This window comes from Seriola aureovittata, chromosome 13 (assembly GCF_021018895.1).
Source record: "Seriola aureovittata isolate HTS-2021-v1 ecotype China chromosome 13, ASM2101889v1, whole genome shotgun sequence".
Classification (NCBI taxonomy): Eukaryota; Metazoa; Chordata; class Actinopteri; order Carangiformes; family Carangidae; genus Seriola; species Seriola aureovittata.
Window position 1 is genome coordinate 21,696,235 of NC_079376.1, and position 21,820 is coordinate 21,718,054.

At 39.8% G+C, this 21,820-nt stretch overlaps 1 protein-coding gene across 4 annotated transcripts in view; it reads right to left on the bottom strand.

Annotated features, from left to right (window-relative positions):
• The window catches only part of LOC130179910 (leucine-rich repeat and fibronectin type-III domain-containing protein 2), a 153,652-nt gene that overhangs the window by 25,376 nt on the left and 106,456 nt on the right, over positions 1-21,820 (bottom strand). For all 4 annotated transcript variants that reach the window (XR_008829343.1, XM_056393053.1, XM_056393051.1 and 1 more), the window contains one exon: positions 20,639-20,726. The gene's annotated coding sequence lies outside the window, so the exon portion shown is untranslated. The remainder of the gene's footprint in view (positions 1-20,638; positions 20,727-21,820) is intronic.

Sequence of the window (21,820 nt, forward strand, 5' to 3'; positions counted from 1 at the left end):
AAACAACTTTAGATGGGCTCTGACAGAGTGTGATCTGTTACAAAGAGAAAGGAGGAAAAAAAAATGTGCTTTATGATGGTTCCCACGGCAGCTTTGCGGCAGCAGTAAAGATGATGCAAATCACTTGTGAGTAACAATCTCCATCCATCACCCTTGTTACAGCTTCAATGTAGAGCAAAGGCCCGGCAGCGAAGCCACTCATGCACACATTGTATGCAAAAGCCCACAGGCTGTCTATCGCTGTGGGTGGAAGCTAAATTTTACATGTGGAAAGCAGAAGCACTTTCACCAGAGTGAGATGCACTGTCCGATCGAGCCATCGGTGATCAGGTTCAGACTGTTTTGTTTCCCTTTCTCACGTGCTCTGCGTGAAGACAACTATCCGTGATGACATTGAGACGGGCGCACTTAAACACACACGACGGCTGGCAGCTGCTCACTGCTTTAACTTGTTTTTTTTGGGGGGGGGGGGGGGGGCTGCCAGTGAAAGCTGATTACCAGCAGCAGTCTTCCTCCAAACAAACAGCGGAGAGCGGGCGGAGGGAGTGAGCAGCATAACGTTTGAGCTTTAGAGAAAAACAGAGAGAGGACAAGGACGGACAAGAAACCATCATGAAAAGCACTGAGCCTCATATGAAAACATAATTTTCAAATAGAAAAGCAAGGAAACGGAGAGAGAGAGCTTAATGTGGTTGTTTGAAGGGGAGAGAGCGAAAAGAAATTGAACTGGTAGAACCATCAATCCAGGGCTGATTAATGATAATTAGTTTGTAAGAGGTAAAAGTGACATGTTCAAATAGCCTTTTTCTCAGGCCGACACTCCAAACTCCAACATATTAAATTTACAATGATATACAAGAGAGAAATCAGCAAAGACCCTGGTACATGAGCTTTTTGCATTCACACTTCACATGAATGATTTAATCATCGATGATTCATTTTCTGTCAGCTGACTAATGTATTAAGCATCTCACCGTATGAGCACTACATTAGCCATCAGTGAAATGACATTAAACCTAAACACTTGCTCAGAACGAACTCAATAGATCGTTTATGTGAACGTAGATCTTTAAAGTGTTTGTGATTTACGTCAAGGTTCGGACGCAACACTCCCCACCGTGTGGAGTAGGGGAACCAGCGGGGGACAGCATGGGACTGGTGTGGCAGCAAATAAGTGAGCAAAGCACTGACTGTGTTAGTGCACTGCCATAATGTAAAAAAAGGAGCACTGGATTGGATGTGAGAAGAGAATGCCATTAAAGTGAAAGCCTGAACTCATCTGCAGGTTTCACTTCATTAGCAATTCATTAGCTAAAATATGCAAAGAGACTATTAGAGAGGTGCTGTGACTACATATTGTGTTGTATACAATTGTAGGTGATGTGACAACCCTCTCCACCTGTGTACCTGTTGCTTCCTGTGTGTGGCTGCTTCCTTTTACAGGTATTAGAGGTGGGTGTGGCCAAGGGTTGTCAGTACCTGGGCTCGTCAGCAGACCTGACACACCTGGGCCTTGTGTGCTGGTGCTTTTAAAACCATGTTTGGTTTGGTCTGCATTTGGTTTGTGTTGTTTCTGTTGTTGCAAAGTACAACATTGCATTCACACACTTCTTCACTCATGCATTCACTTACACTGCTGATCCTACAGATTACACATGCCATTCTTAGTTTCGGTTCTTCTTTTATATTTGTTAATTTGTTTCATTGCGTGCATCTCCCTCTTTTTGTCATGGCCGTGCGGCCCGGTTTGTGACAGTGCTGCAAAATGAGGCAAAGATGCAACTGCACAAGTTTTTAATTCAACCAAAAAAATAAAAATAAATTCATAAAATCAATCACAAATTTTTTGGTGAACGATGAACTCTGAATCTGTTTGCAACTAACTAACTTGAATGCGAGTGTCTGGCGAGAGCTAACGTCACTCGCACACAGGAAGATGGCGGTAGTGAACCAAAAAGCTGTTTGCAAACCGCTAAAGGAACATTGGAAGATTAAGAATTGCGTTCTTGTTTTACAGCAGCACCCGGTGTGTGTGTTTGGTGCGGTGTCGACAGTAGTAGGTGTCGCTGACAGTAGAAACAGCTCAGCTACTGGTTCTGCTGAAGCCAGTTCGAACAAACGTTTGAATGACTGTTGAATATTTGATATATTTAATATTTAATTGAATAAATCAGTACGTATTCCAAAGGAAAAATACTGTCATATTTTAATTTTGAATAAAACAGCCATAACAGTAACAAATTTAAAACGACACATGGAATTGAAGCATCCGACCAGAGTTGAATGATGATCACAATAAATCATTAAGAAAGGGTGAGACCATAAGCCAACAGCCGCAAAGCATGAACACATAAAACTGTTTTTTGTCATGGAATCTCTAGTAAAAAGTTAGCTCATGGCTAAATGAGACTACAGAGGTTGTTGGGGACGTAAAACGCCATTGTGTCAAACACGAACACCGATCTCCTCACCAGTCCACCTTTACAGCGTTGTTCTGATTATACTCACACCTTAGCGAACTGTTGGTAAGCTAGTAGTTGTAAATTTAGTGATGGTGACACTGAAGTCATGGGACGGTGGTGTACTCCGTTTACTGCCAAACATTAGTATTTGGACTTCAAAATTCATAAAAGCTGTGTTCATTAGTGAAGATTATCGTGCTGAACAAAACCTGCACGTATATTGTAAACTTATTATTTTTTTTTTTTTTTACAATAATCCAAAAAAACAATGTGACACTAACATCTGTGTTGGCTTTCAAAAATACGTCATTTCTGCACTCTATAGTAGCATACAGCAACTCAATGAACGCGCACTAGTTCATTTGAATCTTTGTGAACTGAACTCGGGGGCTAGCTCTTGCGACGTGTGATCTGACGCATGTAAAGAAAGCACTCCACCCATCTGCCACTCCAAGAAGAATAAAACAAACACAGGCAAGTGTTGGCAAATATAAATTGAACCCGAGTCTGTCCACAGCCTGAGATACAGCTACCGGGGGGGTCAGATATGATACTGAGTGATTAGTCTCCATTTGCAGTGTGCGAACGCCAGCAAGATGTGTGTGTGTTTATGCAGGAGAGCGTCCATATGGAGGACTGTTATATAATTCATATTGCAGGTGTTAAAGAGCTTATGCTTCCTGAATGAGAGACAAGCAGCTTTGAAATAGTGGCCTCGTATACAGTGTGCCGGCATGTTCACAAAATGGCTGACAGGAAAGAGTCATTCAGGAGAAATATGCCCAGTACGGGGATACACACCGGGAAGGGAATGTGAAGGGCAGAAAACCAATCAGCCGACTGTCAGCCACCTTTTTGTCGAACAGGAACATGTGTGATGTGAGGCTTCCCTTGTGGACCGAAAGCACTGTGTTTCAAATTTGTCTGAAGATGAGCCGATAGAGAAGATTCAAATCAAATCAAAAAATAATCTGCATGTGATTCAGTCAGCCAATATTCCGGTTACAATAATAGGATTAACTTTTGTTTCCTGCTCAATACGTGATTTGCTTTCAAAGCCTGATAAGGGCGCCTTTTAATTAGTTTCAGAAATTCTGATAATAAAAGTACTCACAGTGATGCATGATTAAAGCAGGCAGTGATTTGGAGATACTGAATGCTCCCTTTGATGTGAGATGCACTTTGCTGCATGTTCTGTACAGTAACCATCGCTGTCACAGAGCAGATGCTGTCGTTCGACTCGCCCAAAGTTGAGAAAAAAAAAAAAAAAATCTCCCATCAGCAGAGGCTTGTACAACAAAGGCAGCTGGTAATTTATAGAGCTTAGTGAAGCTCTTCAGTGCACGCTGAGGCCACTGAAGCTGTTCACTAAAGCTCAGTGCTAGAGTCCTTTCCTTTCGACCTCTCCCGGTTTCCTTCACCCATTGGTGACACTGGAAACAGCATTCCTAACCCCTGTGGGGTTAGGAATGGGCCCCGAAAACCAGTTAAAGATGCATGTCATTCCCCCTCTCGCTGCCTCCCCATTTCCTGTCTCTCTCTACTATCCTGTCCAATAAAGGCACAAAAGCCCCCCCCAAAAAAAAAAAAACTTTAAAAAAGATGAACACCAGTGTCAGACTTGTCTCTGTCTCGTCACTCATTAAAATCCAGCCCTGTCTGCCCTCGGTTCTCCCAATGTTGCAGTAGACAAAACAATCAGAGGAGATGAGGAGCTCACTTTTAAACCCCTGCCTCCAGTCATGTTTAGAAATAGCTGTATAATCTCTGGAGGTGTAGTCGGCTGCTGCGTGGCCAAGCTGATCAGATCACCAGAAAAATCTGGTCATGTAAAGCAACAGTACCACTAGGATAGACGACGACTCCTCATGTCATTTACTCATCATCGATCCAACGGGCTGTCCACAGTGGGTCACGCTGTTTCATAGTCAAAGTTTTTGACCACTATAAGACCTTTCTTTGCGTGCACACAAGCGGGCTGGTCAATGCCAGCAAAGGCAGGAGAAAAGAAGATGGCTGATAAGTAAATATGGATGTACACAATTCTGTTTAAAAAAAGAAGAAAACATTTATTTAAAAAAATTTATAATTTTGGAGAGTAATGCAATGTACACAGAAACTTGGTTTACAAGAACGCTCCAATCACCTTTAACTCCTGAACTCAACTTTCTGTGGCTGGTCTTGACTATAGCTCTGGTTACTGCACTGTTGCTCTGCTTCAAACCTTCCTGAAATGTCCCATTTGTCACTTGTCTAGTTGTAACCACATGACTGATGGTTTTTTAAGTTTAGACAGAATGAAGCATTCAAATGTCGAGGAAGACGTTTAAAGCTGAATTCGCTTACTTTTTGGTTACCTGGGAGCAGCACAACAAGCCTTACAATAGTGAATATTTTAGTGAATGGTTGCCTATCAACACATCCAGCAGACACATTTGAATTCAGTTGGAGCTGTGTTCAATCTGATGAACTTACATCCGTTTTTTTTTTGCTCTGTTGATGGAACTCTCCAACAATTCCTGGCAAAAATATCTGGACCTTTAGCTGCTAAATGCTCCACGATTCACTGTCAACAGCGCGTCTGCTGGTCGTTTGTAGGCTGCTACTGTAAAACCAAAACAATGAACACAACGATGCTAAATGGCTCTGTAGCATTGAAGGGAAACTGCAGAGTTGGATGATTATACTCTTTGAGTGAGTAATGAGCGACCCTTTTCATATTATGCATTATAAAAAAATATTTTCAAGCTGAATATGATAGAAAAATGAATGCAAACTGCACAGTAAGCTCATTGATTGTGCATGTCGGTGCTATAGATCCACATATTGCTGACCGACAATATAGGGAATGTTGACCCATGCCCAAATATCAATCATTCAATGTCATGCACAGTGGTACTGGGTATTTTCAATGTACATGAAAATTCTGCTTAGGGATCCTAGCTGCAGAATTCATACTGCTCACAGCAACTTGATCTTGGTATGAGGTCACTGGGACGGCTGCACTGACCAGAGAAGTCCTGTCTGTGGAGTCCATTGATTGAAACATAACAGTCAAGAGGAGTGTGAGAGAAAGGAATGTGAGTACGGTCAAACTCAGCCCTGTGTCTCCGCAGGCTCCTGAAATCCATTTATCGATCATCACTGGCTGCTCACTGCTTTTCTCTGACAAGGTGAGATCCTCAGAACATCGGTGACGCATTTTGCTTCAAAAGTTATGTACATCTTACGCTCAGTCCACCATAGGAGGAACTATAACAGCCTCTCTTCTCTGTGTCTCCTGTAATTTCAAATTTTACTCTTTGAGGGAGAGGTCCATTTCTTTAAAGGTGCGATATGTAAGTTTTCTCTGCCAGCAAACATTGGCTGCTTGCGAAAAGCTTCAGCCATTGTTGTGATAAATTACCCCGTATAGAATTAGTGTATATTCAGGCAGTTTGGTTTTTTTTGGTTTTAAATCAAAAGACAAAAAAAAAACAAACAAACATCGTATTTTCATTTTTTTTGTTTGAAACCAGAAATGAAAGAAACAGAGCCGTGTTTCTGTTTTTGATGGAACAATTAAAAAACAAGAACATCCAACTGGAATAAAAGGTCCAATTCTATCTGTGCTTGTATAGTGTTACACTTTGATAGAATGGCCTTTCTTTCCTCTTGGCATTTATTTTGAAATACTTACTTTTACTTGCCTTCAGAGTGACTTCTGGGTGTGCACTCATCTACTTGAATTCAATCATACAGCCTTATGCTCCTTCTTGGCTTCTGCGTTCCTCCAAGGAATGTTATTTGGTGCTGCCGCCCCGGCACACGAGGCAGCCACGGTCCGGACTGCTCTCATCTGTGGTTCCTCGATGGTGGAACGAACTACCGCAGGGCATCCCTCCCTATATTCAAGAATCTCTCTTGAAAACTCATCTCTTCGGAGAACACCTCCTTTCCTAAAACCCTTACATGTCTCTTTGCGCTTACTATGCACTTTCGATGCATTTTCCTTAATACGATCTCCTTGCAATTATAAAATAGATGTAGTACTTGATGTTAACACTAAGGTTCCCGCTGCACTGAAGCTTACTGACCTTCACTTGTAAGTTGCTTTGGATAAAAGCGTCTGCCAAATGTAGTAAATGGAAATGGAAGTGTACCTCTGTGTCACCTGACTACCTTTCTTCATTCCTCAATTCAACAAGGAAAAATGAAAAAAAAGAAATGAGCAAACACTAAAATTGGACTGTTTCTTCCAATTAGATGTCCTTGTTTTTGTTTTTTTAATTCTGGCAACAAAAACAGTTTAAAACAAAAGAAACAGAAATACCATGTTTTTTTTTCGTTTTCTGGTTTAAGATGAAAACACAAACTTTTTCATGTCTGTTTAAGGGCAGGCTATGTAGTGATAGGAAAAACGTACATATAGCACCTTTAAGAATGTAATCATAATGCATGCCATGTTAAGATGTATATTAATGGTTGGCATAGAACTGTTTTTTTCAATATTGCATCCCCATTCACTCTGACATGATTTGATTTTACCCCACATGTTCTTACGATACAATGATGCCGATCACATGTGACTATTTTTTTCTGAGAAAATAAGACTCATGTAGCCCTTACAGATTTTTGCCATGGCAGTGGTTCATAGAGTGTGTCATAGTGTCCTTCTTTCTCTAAGTTATCTCCCATAGCAATGGACATGAAGCAGATGCTGAAAGGTCAATGAAGAGTGGCAGTAAATACAAAGCGGTTTCTTTACCTTATGTCTGGAAGGGATAATTGTTTTTTTTTTCCAGAAGAAATTCTGACCAGGAGCCGGTGATTTACGACAAAAAAATCTGTGTACACACAAAGATATAAAAAACATGCATTTTTTTTACAAATGTCAATTATTATGGAAGTGGATGCACCTGTGCTATTGCAGGGTTAAGCTGACCTTTCAACTTGCTGCATGGGTTTTTCTCTTATGCCGTCCCGCTACACAGAGTGCATTCATTCTGTTTGTGTTTACACTTTGCAATAATGTGTTTTTCTTTAACCAGATGAGTCATCCAGACACAGACTAGTGTGTTAATCCTGGGTGTAAACAGGTTCAAATATAAAATCATAAGGTGGACATGGCCTGACCAGCACCAAATGGACATACTCTTCTTATGCTCTATTGTAAAGTGAATCACTGTACCGACACATTTCAGCCTGCACACAGCCAGCAATGACAATGCTAATGGCTGCATCCTGCTCCAAAAACATTCATGTTGCATGTCTACAGCAGCTGTGGGATAATGCGCAGTAACTAGTAATCGCACCTGTCTAGCTGGATCAAGAAAGCAAATCTCATAATCATACAGTTTGACAGACAGAAGAATGCCTTCATACACGAAGAAGTGGTTTGCCACTAAGCTTCAAATCGAAGCCAGGTTTTTTCAAAAATAAAAAAAAACAGTTCTACCTTTTCCTTTTACTCCATCGATCACTTCAATCACAGGCTTTTTCTAAGTGCTCGTGTTTCCCCGCTGCATACTTGTTTAAAAAAAAATGCATTCTGGGGAATAACAGAGGACCTTGCACTGATGAATCCCTCTGAAAACATTTCCAAGGCCTGAAAATAATGCTGATGTCATGATGCAATGAGAGGCAATGTACTTCTATCCTCATACTTCCACAAAAGCTTTACCCTTGATGCTGTAATAAAAGTGAAACAGCTAATAACAGAGGGCAGACAGGTGAAGGAAAAAAAAGAGGTAAAGGTCACGACATGATAAAGCAAACAGATGGAGGAGGAAAATGGATTTGCTTCTACAAGTGGGATTTCAAAAAAAAAAAAAGCATCACAAAAGAGATCAACGAGATCTTTCTTGGCAAGGTTGAGCTTCTCAGATTTTTGACTCAGCTCTGTGTTCACTATGTCTCTTACCTCCATAGTTTCAGCAAAGAAAAAAAGGAAAACACAATAGACAAAAGCAACATGGAAGCTGGTGCCACTTTTTTTTTTACAGCTTTAGTTCAGCTCCAGTGGGTCGGTCACATCAGATTGGTTGGGGATAGGAAACCTTAGCGCAGATCAATGCTCCTCCTTTCTAAGGAACTGTGCATTGTGCGCAACATGCATCAGATGTGGCCTAGTTTGCGATGCTTCATATAAGCTTGTTTAGCTGATGGGCTCTGCTGGAGAGGAGTTCCATTTGTGCTCTGAAACTGATTAATTATCATGTGAAATCACTCAGCAGAAACACAAAGTAATCCCAAGCTAATAGGCAATTAAAGCAGGCGAATAAAGACATATATTTGTTGTTGTTCTAGTGGAATGCTACAATGAAAATGTTCAACGGCAGCGATGGAAACAACCTATCAGTGTTTCATTGAGATTATCTGATGTTTCTGATCTAATGAATTTAAGACCGGGGTCGTGGTTTCTCCATCACCGGGCTGAGGGATCCCCGCTGGGCTCAAAATAAAAATAAAATAAAAAAAATCAATGTGGGAGATTTTCGATTCGCACTTACATAACGCGCAGATATATCACACCGCCTGGTGCGTACAGTTAATGTCAGCATGCAACATAAAAATGTCATAACACATAGAACCATTGTGTGGGAGTGTTTACAAAATACCTGCATCATGTTCTCAGCACCTCCGCAGACTCACTGATTTTAAGATGTGTGGGCATGATTGCAACACAGGCTCGGTTGAAACACCTCGCTGGCTCCTCCAGGCTGGAGCTAAACTACAGTCAGGTCATTATAGATACAATTTTGCTTAATTACTGCTTTGTAATTATGATAATTACACACGCTGTTACACATGAGACCTGATGTTGGGTTCACAACTGTGGCTCTGCATTTTTAAAGGCACCACTTAAGGCTGCACTAATCAATATTTGCACATCAACAGTTGCCCTTGGTTATGTGTAATGTAAAAGGGGTCACTCAAAGTGAAAAACCCAAAGAAAGTTATCAACCAACGAAGCAGTTTCCCTTGGCTTTAAAAGTCCCATATTGTATAAAGTGAGATGTCCATGTTTTTTTAAAGCAGGTCTGGGTTCTGTGTTAATACTGTGAATGTATCAAAGCGCTCAGTCCACCAAGAAATGCACATTCAGAAATTGAGCTTTAGAATGAGCCGCCAGGACTTCTGCCACTTTGTGATATCACAGCGAAGCGGTCACCGCTCTCAGCAATGCCCCAAACCCCGCCCACCTGGACTCACCTTCCAACCTTGCAGGATTTGGTTTCTCTAAGTGTTTACCTGAAAACTGCTATATTTTATTTGATCAGAAAACAGTCAGCCAATCAGAGGAAAGGCTCAGAGCCTCCTCTCTTCTGACTGGCTCACTGACCTGTTGTTACTAGAGCTCCAGAGGGAAGCCTGAGAGAGGAGATGTAAAACTACATTTTCAGCTCATTGTTTTGTTTTTTTGGCCCACATCATTTATAGCATACAAGTTAGTTTAAATCTCTTTAATGGATCTTTAATTTTATGAGTCCTCCCACACTTATGTGAAGTCTTACTAAGTTATGGGCGGTTTGTCATAAATATTTCAATGCTGTTAAAAGTAGACACCTGGAACCTGGGGTTGTTTACATATCAATGGCAGCAGCAAATTAGCTTTTCTTTTTATCGAGAGCTCAAAACGCTACATGAACATTAGTGCAATGCACAGAATGTCTTTTATCTGTCAGCAAATGATACTAATTTTAGCAACATTGATCATGAGCTCTCGTTCCTTCAGCCTCTCTAATCTGACAGTTTGAACTATAAAGTCCCATTTTCAAATGTCAAACTTCAAATAAAGATTCAAGAAAAAGCCCTTTTAGTGGAAATACAACACACATCTCGTATAAATTACTGGATTTACATTTACTTTTAGCACTTCATTAAATATTAAAGCCCACTGATTATGGTTTTTGACAACATGTTTGAAATAAGATTTTATTTTTGCTTTGTTTATCTGATTGTTGCTTATAGTATCAAATGCCTAATGTATTGTATGTATCTAACGGTATTGCACTTTTATTAAGTTGAAACTTGCAAGAGCCAGACTGAAAAGTGAATGGTCAACACTGATGCAGCAGAGGCTGAAGTATATTGACTTTTTGTCTTTAGAATGGTTCAAACTCCAAAAACATTGGATCTTATAACTCAACAGTGTCTTTTCTTAGATATTTCCTTCCTTTTAGGTGTATGTATTAGAAACTTCTTGCCCTCAGTGTGTAACGCACACTTTTTTGATCGCTGTGTGTTCTCTAACCTTACGTGAGTTCACAGACGTGACAGAAGGTGTTAAGTGGTCCTGTCTGGGACTGATAAATTGACTTCGACATGTAAAATTGGTGGATACTACAAATACGATCTTTGCTGCATGCCATTTCCCTCTTGTTTTTTCCACACATTTTTTTAAAATAATTGACCATGGAACAAAGCAGAAAAGGCACCTTAAGTAATCTTGAATCAATCCCAGTAGTTTATGTTTATTGGTATTCATGTCAAGATATTATTTTGAATCACCAATCTCAACTTTATCCAAACTGATGTGAAGCACACCGCGGGCCCCATTTTACACCAGGTGCAAAGTAGTGCCAAGTGAACATGAGTGTCTTTTCTCCTTTCAGACCGATGCAGTTGTCATTTTCCTATCCAGTGTAAATGTACTTGTGCCCAACGGAGCGGCAATTGGCATGTTGGTCTTAAAACAAGGCGTGGTCAGGTGCATTGTTGGCACATTGCTATCTTAAAGCAGCGGACAATGATCTTAAGTCAATCGCGCAGTATTTCACTGTTAATTTAAGGGCACATATTCAAGATAGGAAAATGTACCTACATAGGTGGGGGCGGTCTTTTTTTAACTACCTGGCACTCTGATTGGTTTATTGTTACGCCCAAAACATAGCCATATTAACTAAGAGATTAACTACAACCCATTTGAACTATGCACCTGTGGATTTGAACACGCCCTAAGCGCATGGGCTCCATGCACTTTAGATCATGTGCTTAGATTGTTAAATAGAGCCCCCCCACCCTTGCTCAAAGAGACTCAGGGGTTTTGATTGTGTAGCACTCAGACGTGGGTAATGTTCAACTCTATGAAGTAGCTCAAAATTAATGTAGTAATGACTGAGAAGGCAAAAACAAGCATTACATCCACCCACTGTCCTCACCAATTTAGTATGTATTCATCTTCATAAAGCAAAAGACAAGTGCTGTGTGGGTTTGCTGAGTGTTGTATCTTGATAATTAGATCTATAATTGTATGGTGCACTGCAAAAAAAATCCAAGCTAGTCAATTAATCTAGTGCTGAGTATTAAAATCTTCAGTGATATATCGTATCTGTCAGTGGGATAAGATTTTGCTTGTTCTCAATGCAAATCAACATCTCTTGTTTGAAGATAAGGACACACACCCACCAGCAAATTATATAAAAGAAAAAGTAACAATATTTTGGAGAACAAATGGCCATAAAAAAAAAAAAGATATTTCTGCAATGAATATGCTGCTTATGTTGCTCGATATCTCCTCTGGAAATAATATAAAGTGCAAAATGGTACAGATCAGAACACTTTTCTATGGCACCGGTGAAGTAGAAACAGCTTCTAAGCCTGATATAGACACTGTAATTGGTTGATCTCTGATGTGTAACAAGATGGTGGAAATTTACACATCTTAAAGCAAAAAAAAAAAGGACAACTGCCATGTTGGTGTAGCCAATCAGTGACAGGCTGGCTGAATGGAGAAATAAATCAAATAGTAATTGAAAGGGAATAAGGGAATTCTCTGACTTACGCATTTTAATATGCATGATTTATGCTTTTCTAATCATACATAAGTACATGCTCTAGGAAGTGTAAAGTTGAGGACTCAATAGTGGTAAAACTGTAATGGATACAATCCTTTAACAGAGTGTTTTTATAGGAGCTGAAAGTAGAAAAACAAACAAACAAACAAACTGGCAGGACAGATGAAACACTGAGTAGGGACAAAAACTATGATGTGTTTGTCTATGAACATTCACAGCCAACTCCATAAAATCTGTATAGCTCTGAAAGCTTCTGGTGGATCTCAAAAGCAGTCACGGTTTAATGAATGATGCAAAAACAACAACACATTTTATCTAAGAGATAGTTTATGATACAGACAATGTGTGTGCTTGATGGAACATAAATGAAGCAGAAAATGATTTTTTTTTTCTCTCTGTTTTAATCACTGTCACCACATTGTCTCAGTTAATAGCTTGGTAGAGACAGATCCACTGATGTGGGCAAAAGTAAAAGAAAATATATTCATGTTTATGTTAAAAGTCTAATAATGAATTTTACTATTTGGTATTCTAAAAACATTTTGAGTTTTAGCTTTATACTTACAGCTCTAAATTCCAGCATTTCCAACCTAATTTCCGGACTAAACACTATAAACCCACTGTGGCTATTTTCAGCCAGTAGCTTAGCTGCCGTTTAAGGTTTAAAACTAGTTTCATGGTCTCTAAAACCCCATTGCTGTGCTCTCAGAAACTGCTGTTTAAACTTCATCTGTGGTCTTTATCTGTGGTCTAGTCTTAGTCCAGCTGCTTTGTCCTGTAGAAAATTACATAAATGCTACAAGAGGTCATCACATCTGAGGTTAAAGGTAATAAATTTCCATATAATGATAGACCTTATTGGACTTCGGGCTGAGCTGTGTCTCAGCTTCAACTTAACACATGGCTGCATTTTAAACCTAATCTAAGCAGTTAACCTGGTCAGATGTTGAGTCCTCCTACTAAATGACCATCACCCCCCCCCCCCCCCCCCCCACACACACACACACACACACACACACACACTATCTCAGTGTGCGATTCAGCCAACGAGAAAAATATGGACCACACCGAAACATACCTTTTCACGACAGTAGTAGCAGTACCAAACCTCTCTTAAACTCAGGGTCTGGCCTGTCTCATGACTTCGTGCTGCCTGTCTTTCCTGTGCTGAAAGTCTCTCTCCTGCATCTTGCTGCACTCTGCATTGGACGTCTTCACCTTTCTGAACTCCTTCCTGGCTGAAGAGGATCTTTCCTTAACACTTAACATATCGGATGTGCGTGAGTATAGGTTAGAGGAAATACAACTCAGAATCCCTTCTATTGTAATCTTCAATCTTCACATGCCAGTGACAATGCAGAATTCTGTATTTTCCTGCCTCCATGTTGTTAATCTTTACTGGCTCATCGTCCAGACTGTAGTTTAGAAGTGGGAACTTGGGTCTTAAGGAGTTTTACTGCACATACATGGCGCTGTCATGTTATACTGCTAACTTCTACTAAGTCTACACACTCTCGGCTATCAACCCACTAAGAACCTACATTTTGAACTATTCCTAAAAGGAGCTGTGCTACTAGCTGTAATCGCTCACCACAGAGCAAGTCTGGACATTGGATCATTTTCATCTTTCAATTATAAAGTGAAAACATAGCATTAATTAAGTGTTTAATGTATCCTACCTTTTACATTTGCACCCCACTTTGGTGCCTTCATTCATTAAGAAAGTATCCATGGACTTACGTCATGAAATGACTTGTACCCGTGCCTTTAATGCAGTGTTTATGTTGCGTGGGTGTAAATAGCTGAATGGTTGCTGTGTGACTATTTTAACCCAGGATGAGATGTGATATAAAGGCAAAAGTTTAGAACTGTTAAATGGCTCTTAAAAATTCAAATTTCATATTTTTGTTTGTATTGCAAATGCTACTTTCTACTCTTTCTCACTTCTCAGATGTGTAGAGTATCTACATCTTATACCTGCAGAAGTACAGCAGTTGACTTCTAAATAAATGAAGCTATTTCTCACACAATTCCCCAGACAGTTTCTGCATGTGCTCAGCCCCGTTTATTGATGTTTGCAGATATACAATTATGTTTCTTCATTTGCAACTTACATACACAGAGTAATAATGTTTTAATTGCACTGGGGTTTTCACCACTTTATGGTGGTGGTGGTTTCAGCTCTTGGAGAACAGTTTAGTTCCAAGCATTGGCCAACATGCAATACAGGGAAACCATTAGAACCAGAGATACGTATAGCCCTAGACGAAGAGATCAGCTGGTTGTCATGATGGTATGTGGTTGTTTTTGCAAAGTCTCTCAAATAAGCAAGTCCCTGCAACTATATGTGAACTGTGTTATGGTCTTTTGCAAAAAGTGGACTCGAGTCACATTTAATGATTGGGACTTTAGCAAGCTAGCTGAATTGTTAAGAGTAGTAGTAGTAGTTATGACAAAAGAAAGACTCTCACACACTGTCCAACTGTCACAACTAGTCTCAACCGCAGGACGACCTCTTAATCTCAAAAAATGTATTTAATAATTTAAATCGATCTTCATTTGAATAATCTGACATTGATTCATGAAATTGATCTTTTATTATATACCTTTTACAGTCTATGGCCTTTTCCTGTGAATGTCTGAAGCTAAAACCCTGAAAACCACGTTAGAAATAGAATTTACAGCATTAGTTCTCAGGGAATCTCATTCATATCTAATCAAAATTGGTTTTGTAACTGAAATATCTCCAACTGAATGAACATTGAATCGGAAATCGCATTGAATTGGGACCTTATGAATCGGAATGGAATCAATTCAAGAAATCAGAAGCAATATCTGTCTCTACCTCTTAATATTCCTAATAGTACAACTTGGACAGTGGGCGGTGTTCTGTCTTTTAACCTACACGATGGCTTCCTGAAATCCACATTCATTGGGTATATGCAATTTTAAAAAAAGTTGGCTTGGTTAAGTTGCATTTTAGGGACACAAGATATTCTATCTTTGTGTAAATTTGCAGTCAGTCCAGGGATTCAAGCCGTATCCACTCAGCCCAAAGTCTGTCACTTCCACTGTGCGTTCATGACCAGAAAGATAAAAAAAAAGAGAAAAAAAGGGCTACAGTTCATTTCTGTTACCTCATGTCTTAGATGTTTGAAGTGAGTTGTCCTACACTGAAAACCAGCAGTGACAGTATACTGGATGACTATTTCAACACAGTTTATATTGTTCTCAGTGGAGGTGGATCCTTTAGCAACTCCAGCAGCTGACTTCTCCCTCTGTATCTTTGATCACTATTCTTTCATCTTTTGTGGGCCTGAGAGCGGCACAAAATTGCTGCATAGCATGATATATGACATTCCATCTCAGCAGCGTATGAAAAATAAATTAGATTTCCCTACACCATTTCCTGATCAGCCCCCACCGAACCCACCTCCCACCCCCACCACCACCAGAAGCCGCCCCTGCTTTCATCACACCTGCCTCTCTCTTCCTGCTCATACACGGGGCGGCACCCCCGCTGTGAAACACAAAAGCTGAAGGTGTGTTCACACCAAGAGTGTTACAGGAGGGTTTGTTCAAACTCTAGACTGTTTACCTCCTGTTCGTTGGGTCTTTCTAGAAATGGCATTCAAAGAGGTGTTACCCCAAATAAGGTAGTTTACAGTTAACTTTTGGATCTTCATTGCAAACTGTGATTTGATTTGTCAAGAGACAGAATGTAATTTAACTGCAACTGCAGACACAAATGGAAAAGATGTGATTTTACAGAAATCTATTCAAGATTATATTCAACAATATGCTTTTTCACAAACTTGCACTGTGAACACAACATTGACAAATTATCACATATCATCAAGCCACATCATCAACGTGGTAGCATGCAGTTGCTAATTGACAGCAACATGAGCATTCATTTGGAGTCATGCTCACTTGCCTAACTCAATAATCTCCCTTTAGCTCTATGTATCATCTCCACCAACTCCTGAAATATCAGGCGCTTTAGCAAGTGAATGCTCTACCAATGTTCCAGACTTTTTCACCAGTTGCCAGTTGTAAAACCAAAACAATGGACTGAATAATGCTAAAACGCTTTCTAGAGCTGAAGGGAACTGAAGAGTTGCGTAATGATGCTCTATGGGTTTGTCAGCATGAGCAACATGTTACACATAGTCATTTGATCCATTGATAATATAAAAACATTGATTACAGCAGCTTTAAGTTTGACACAAGTCCAAGTCAGGGTCCTCTGAATCATTGGTCACCCCCTTAACAGCACCCATACCATTGATTCACAGAGTCCAAATGAGGTGAAATTCCTCAGAACCCTGTTCCAACATTAGTCTGTCAGATCACTAAAACACATACATTTATAAGGTACACGAAGATGTACAGGCCTTAGTTTTCTTCTAATTGTGCAGTGTGAATCTTAAATACCTGAGATATAAAAAAAACAATCAAACTGAAGACAAAATATAAAAAGAGAACAAAGAGTCCTGTCACACAAAGCACGACCAGTAATATTAAGGTCTACATCTACATTGTATGCGCATAATGTTTTCATTAAGATATCAGACTTGAAGAATCATGGGATGAAGGGGTAACTAATTGAAAGAATGCATGATTGATTTCCTGAGATACCGCTAAGAGGAAAGCAACTTCTTTATTGAGTCTGAGCTTGTCGGATCTTCTTACTGCAGGTCAAAAATGATTTCACAAGCTTTCACTCATTGTGGTCTAAAAATATATCTTCATCTAGCTCTGTTTTATTTTCTCACCCTCGGGTTCATCCTTTCAACAACATCAAATGTTAATGAAAATATGTGACATACCTCCTCCACCTTATAAAAGATGCTTTTGTGAATCATCTCGGAGACACAGTGGATTCATTCATTTATTACCTGTCTCATATTCTTCATTTTTCTGTGAGAGCCAAAAATAGCCAGATACTGCTTCACACTCTTTACGTACTGTACACTCTGAGCAGTTTCCCTTATATAAATTTAAGTTATTGCCACCACTGCAATGTCATGGAGTGGAAATTACCACAAAAGAAAGAGACAGTAGATTTGACAGCTATCATTAAGTTGGATAGATTTTTTATTATCTATTGATCTTCACCCCGACCACAAGTGTGCTATGCTCGTGCACCACCCAGGTGTAACAAAACTCTTCGTAGTTGGATTGGCCATTGGGCATGCTGGGACAAATCCCAGTGAGTCGCCACATAGGTGGGCTGCTGGACTTTCAAAACATCCATTAAGTTTGTGCTGGCCCTATTTTGTCAGTCTCTCAATGTCTCTGTGTGCATGTAATTCAGGGTGCGCATGAGAGTGTGCGTATGCCAGGACTGGCCTCACTTCACCAACATAAATGAAATACTGCTGGAACGACTCCATTTTTTTTTTCTCCTAGTGAGGAATTAGGATATTCACAGTTTGCATAATCCGTTGAAATTCATACACACTTTTTTAAGCACTTGAAGATCCAATCATCACTAAACGATGTCATACAAGAGAGTTGATAAAAACAAAAGGACTGGTCAAAGTTGTCATAATTATTATATAAAGTGTATTGATTGATCCACCACATCAACTCATGCATTGAGTAATATGCAAGAAAACATTCCACTTTAAAAGTTGCTGGTAGCTTTTGAGCAACAGACTGTTTTAAGTGATTTACTTCTACCCAGCTATTATCAACTACTAAAGATGAAAAGGCAGCAAACATCCTTTCATTCATCATTTACTCTCCCGATGGTTTCTTTATTTGCCATGCATTTGCAAAGAAACATTACAAGGTCAGTCTATTAAACTTAAAACATCCGCAGTGCCGCTGGAAATGAAAGTTTGCTTGTGATATTCTCAAACATGATGCAACTATTCAGAAAGTCAGATCAGTATTTTATTATGTGATCATTTATTCTTTATCAATGTCTGTAAACATCCACCTTAGGAACAGTGTTTACACAACTGACCCACAACTTAACCATGTGTGTAATAGCTGGGCTCCGGTACTTAAACTAATGGCACTACTCGGCATGGACGACGCCCCCCCCCCAGGCTGATCCCACAGTTAAGTTACACATACATAAAACACACAGTCAGAGTTCAAGCAAGTGAAAGTAGCAAACAAAAAAAGGTACAAGTGTGTTGTTTTCAGGTTATCTTTTCACTCATGTCGATTTGTTTGTTAGTTTATTTGTCAGCATGACTATGCAAAAAGCACTAAACTACTGTGCTATACCTAAGCTCCCACGCCCCCAGCATAGGCCAGGGAAGAACCCATTAAATTTCAGGGCAGATCCGGATCATTTACTATGAATTGGAATTTCTTCTTTCTCTGAAGTCTGGTGTGTGTTGTTTGACATTGGCCTAGGTGGAGGTATGCGCTCTACCGAGCATATTTTCTAGTTTCACATTTGTATGACCTTCAAAAACCTCCTGAGTGAACATGCATCAAGCATCAAAAGCATGAAAGCTCTTTTGATCACATTAAACCCGTCTGATGCAGGAGATTCAAGGAGTGTGTCAAGAATGTAGGATGGCCTCCACTGGGTCTGAATTAGTGACATCATCATCAGCAACAGCTGAGGCCTCATTTTGAAGCAGTTAACAGCTGAGATGTCTGCTATGATCACAGCATCAAAACATCGTCATCATCATTGTCCTCACAAGCTGCTGCACTTGCTTGTGAGATCTCATTCATTTAGTGTTAAATATCATATCATTCACAGAGGAGTTGTTTTTTTAAACATTGTTACTGAAATGAAACATCATGATCAAACTCTTTTCAAGGTCAAGGTCAAACTCTTAACCTTAGTAGTAATCTTAGTTACATTTTAGGCAGCCATTGGTCACCGTGATTATAATGACAGGCACAGAAGAAGAAATCTTCAAGAGATAGAGATAAATACAAAGTTAGCGTAAGAAGAAGGTTGGGGTGGATGGATTGTTTGATTCCATGTGAAGGCAAAAATCAACATAGTTTTTTTTTTATCCATGACCGTTCCACAACCTTAACCACATATTTATTATTGTAGCCATGATGACATAGGTCCTAGAACCTGAAGGAAGTGCTTATTTTAACCCAAGCCACAATCTTTTTTTAAACTTAACTAAATTGTGCCTTTTCCACAACACTATCCTTGTCCTGCTGCTAGTGCACTTTTAAGAGTTGCATCATTGATACCGTGAAGGTGCAGGATGCCTGCTGCGGGTACACTCATGTGTCATATCCAAGCGTATGGACAAGTGACCTCCATGGTCACTTAGATTGGAGGACTTGTTTCTATTAAGTCGAATCATGTCAGGTCAATTTTATTTATACAGCCTGAAATTAGCTTGAAAGGATTTTATCTGCACATATATGTACTACAGCAACGACACCTGCGCCATTCTGAAAAGTTCAGGATCGTCAGCTAGAAGTGCTTGGATCAGCTGCACAGAAAAAGACAACAGTCACAATAAGCATACTATCAACAGCATCTTTCACTGTTTAAGTGAGTACTAGAGTAACTTGAGTCTGAGGAAACATTATACAGTTGTTTTCAAGTGTTATAAATTCCCTAATAAACTGAGCGACATGCAAAATAAATGGATTATATTTCTCCTGATCCATCATTTCCTTTGACCCTGCCTGCCTGGTTACTCCCCATGAATTCAAACTCCCTTCACGGTAACCCTGATGTAATCATCACATCAAAGCTCCCTTCAAAACCATGGACCTGTTATTATGAAACTGTTTTGACATGTTGAGTAGTACTAATGATGAGTAAAATGACCTTTGTGTGCAAAATTAATTGAGGGTCCCTTTAACTTACTTGAAGTTAAAAGGTGTACTGAAAGTGAAAATTATTTTCATCCTGGAGGCTGTTACCAAACCTCTCAGCCTAGAGACCACAACAACAGTCACCATAAAAAACAGAAATGTACTGTTTATTTTCCAGCTAGCATTTGCATGCATACCAATCTGAACTGACAGGAATAGGCTGCATGTAATACAAGCAGGAGGTGCTACTAGCCTATCTGATTTGTTTGTGTTCTCCACTGCGGTAAGGAATTTAAATGAAGAATTACAGGCAGGACTTTCATTATTAGGTGACCTGAGTGATTAATTCCAGATACTAAGCATCACTCCTGGGTGGAGGATAAAGAGAATATGAGAAGAATTCACCAACCAAATCCACAAATCTGGTGTTAAAGGCTCAAATTTATCACCTCCCCCCCTGAGGTTTCTGTTCCACTTATCATGTTAAAAGTCGTCTGAGCAGTGAATATCCTGCCAAGTCCTCAGGTTGCTTGGATAAGAAAGGTCAAGGATTTTTCTGGGGGTAATTTCAGGCCTCAAACTATTTCAATGTTAAACAGTAAAACCAAAAAAAAAAAAGGATCTTACCTATAACGTGTGGTATTGTGCCATATGGTCCCTCAAAAACACCTCAAGCCCACACATTCACACTCAGAGAGCAAGATGATCAATCAGCCTATGGGAAGAAAATAAAAGAGAAAAACAGTTAAAAGCACATTTTTAAATTATTATTTTCTTTTCTTTGGATGTAGCTCTCATTATCATATAAAGTGCAGACAATTCAAAGAGGAGGTCATATGAGGTCACATGAGGTCTTCGGATGAATATTGCATTGAATAATACAGCATGCATTAAAACGACCGACATGAAGAACCGCACTACGTTTGTACAGATTTGACCTCTGTGACAACATGAATAACACGTTAACCTCTGCACTGCGAAACAAGGCCATCCGACACACATCCTTAACAATAACCCAGGTGATATTACAGACATATTTGCAGTGAGCCAATCAGGAAACCTCGCACAATTCAGCCAGTGCTATTTATTTGATTTATAAAGAATTATCTGTTTCTCAGACAAAAGCCTATAAAAAAAAGAAGAAAAAAAAAATCTCCTTAAAGAACAGTGTAGGAGGGAGGGGGAGATTAGATTGGGTTTATGGAAAATGACTGAAACACAGCGCAGCAGGGTGTTTGTGCAGGGTCACAGCTCCCAAGTCACATTATAATCTCAGCAATGACTGAATGCACATTATTCCTTCTCCTTTCTCTCATTCTTGTGGCCAGTCATCACCACAAGCTGTTTGCCTGTCTAAACACACAGTCTGAGAGCTGTATTATTTGTTGGCCTTGCCAGTGTGTGTGTGTGTGTGTGTGTGTGACAGTGGGAGTATGGGTGTGCATGTGTAGTCGTCTGGATGTGTTTGTGCTCAGCTACATGTATAAGCAACTGGAAAAATATGCTTAAATTACAAGGTCAAACATGTACAAATGGTGTTTTTTTTTTCATTACATGGAAAAACTCCATTGTCTGCTCGAAAAGGAAAAGAAACACACGTCCTCTCAGAGCGATAAAAGAGGCTGAGGATGTATGTTAGTCTGAAAATGCGGCCTTGTTGTATTCAGTGTTGAGTGAATGACAGGGTGCCCCTCTTTTCACCCTCCATTGAAAGCAAAAATCTTTATATTCCACTCAGTGCTCATTCTTTGAGGTGTTTGTGCGCAGCTTCTCCCGTGCACTTGCCCTCGCCCACACAAGAACGACATC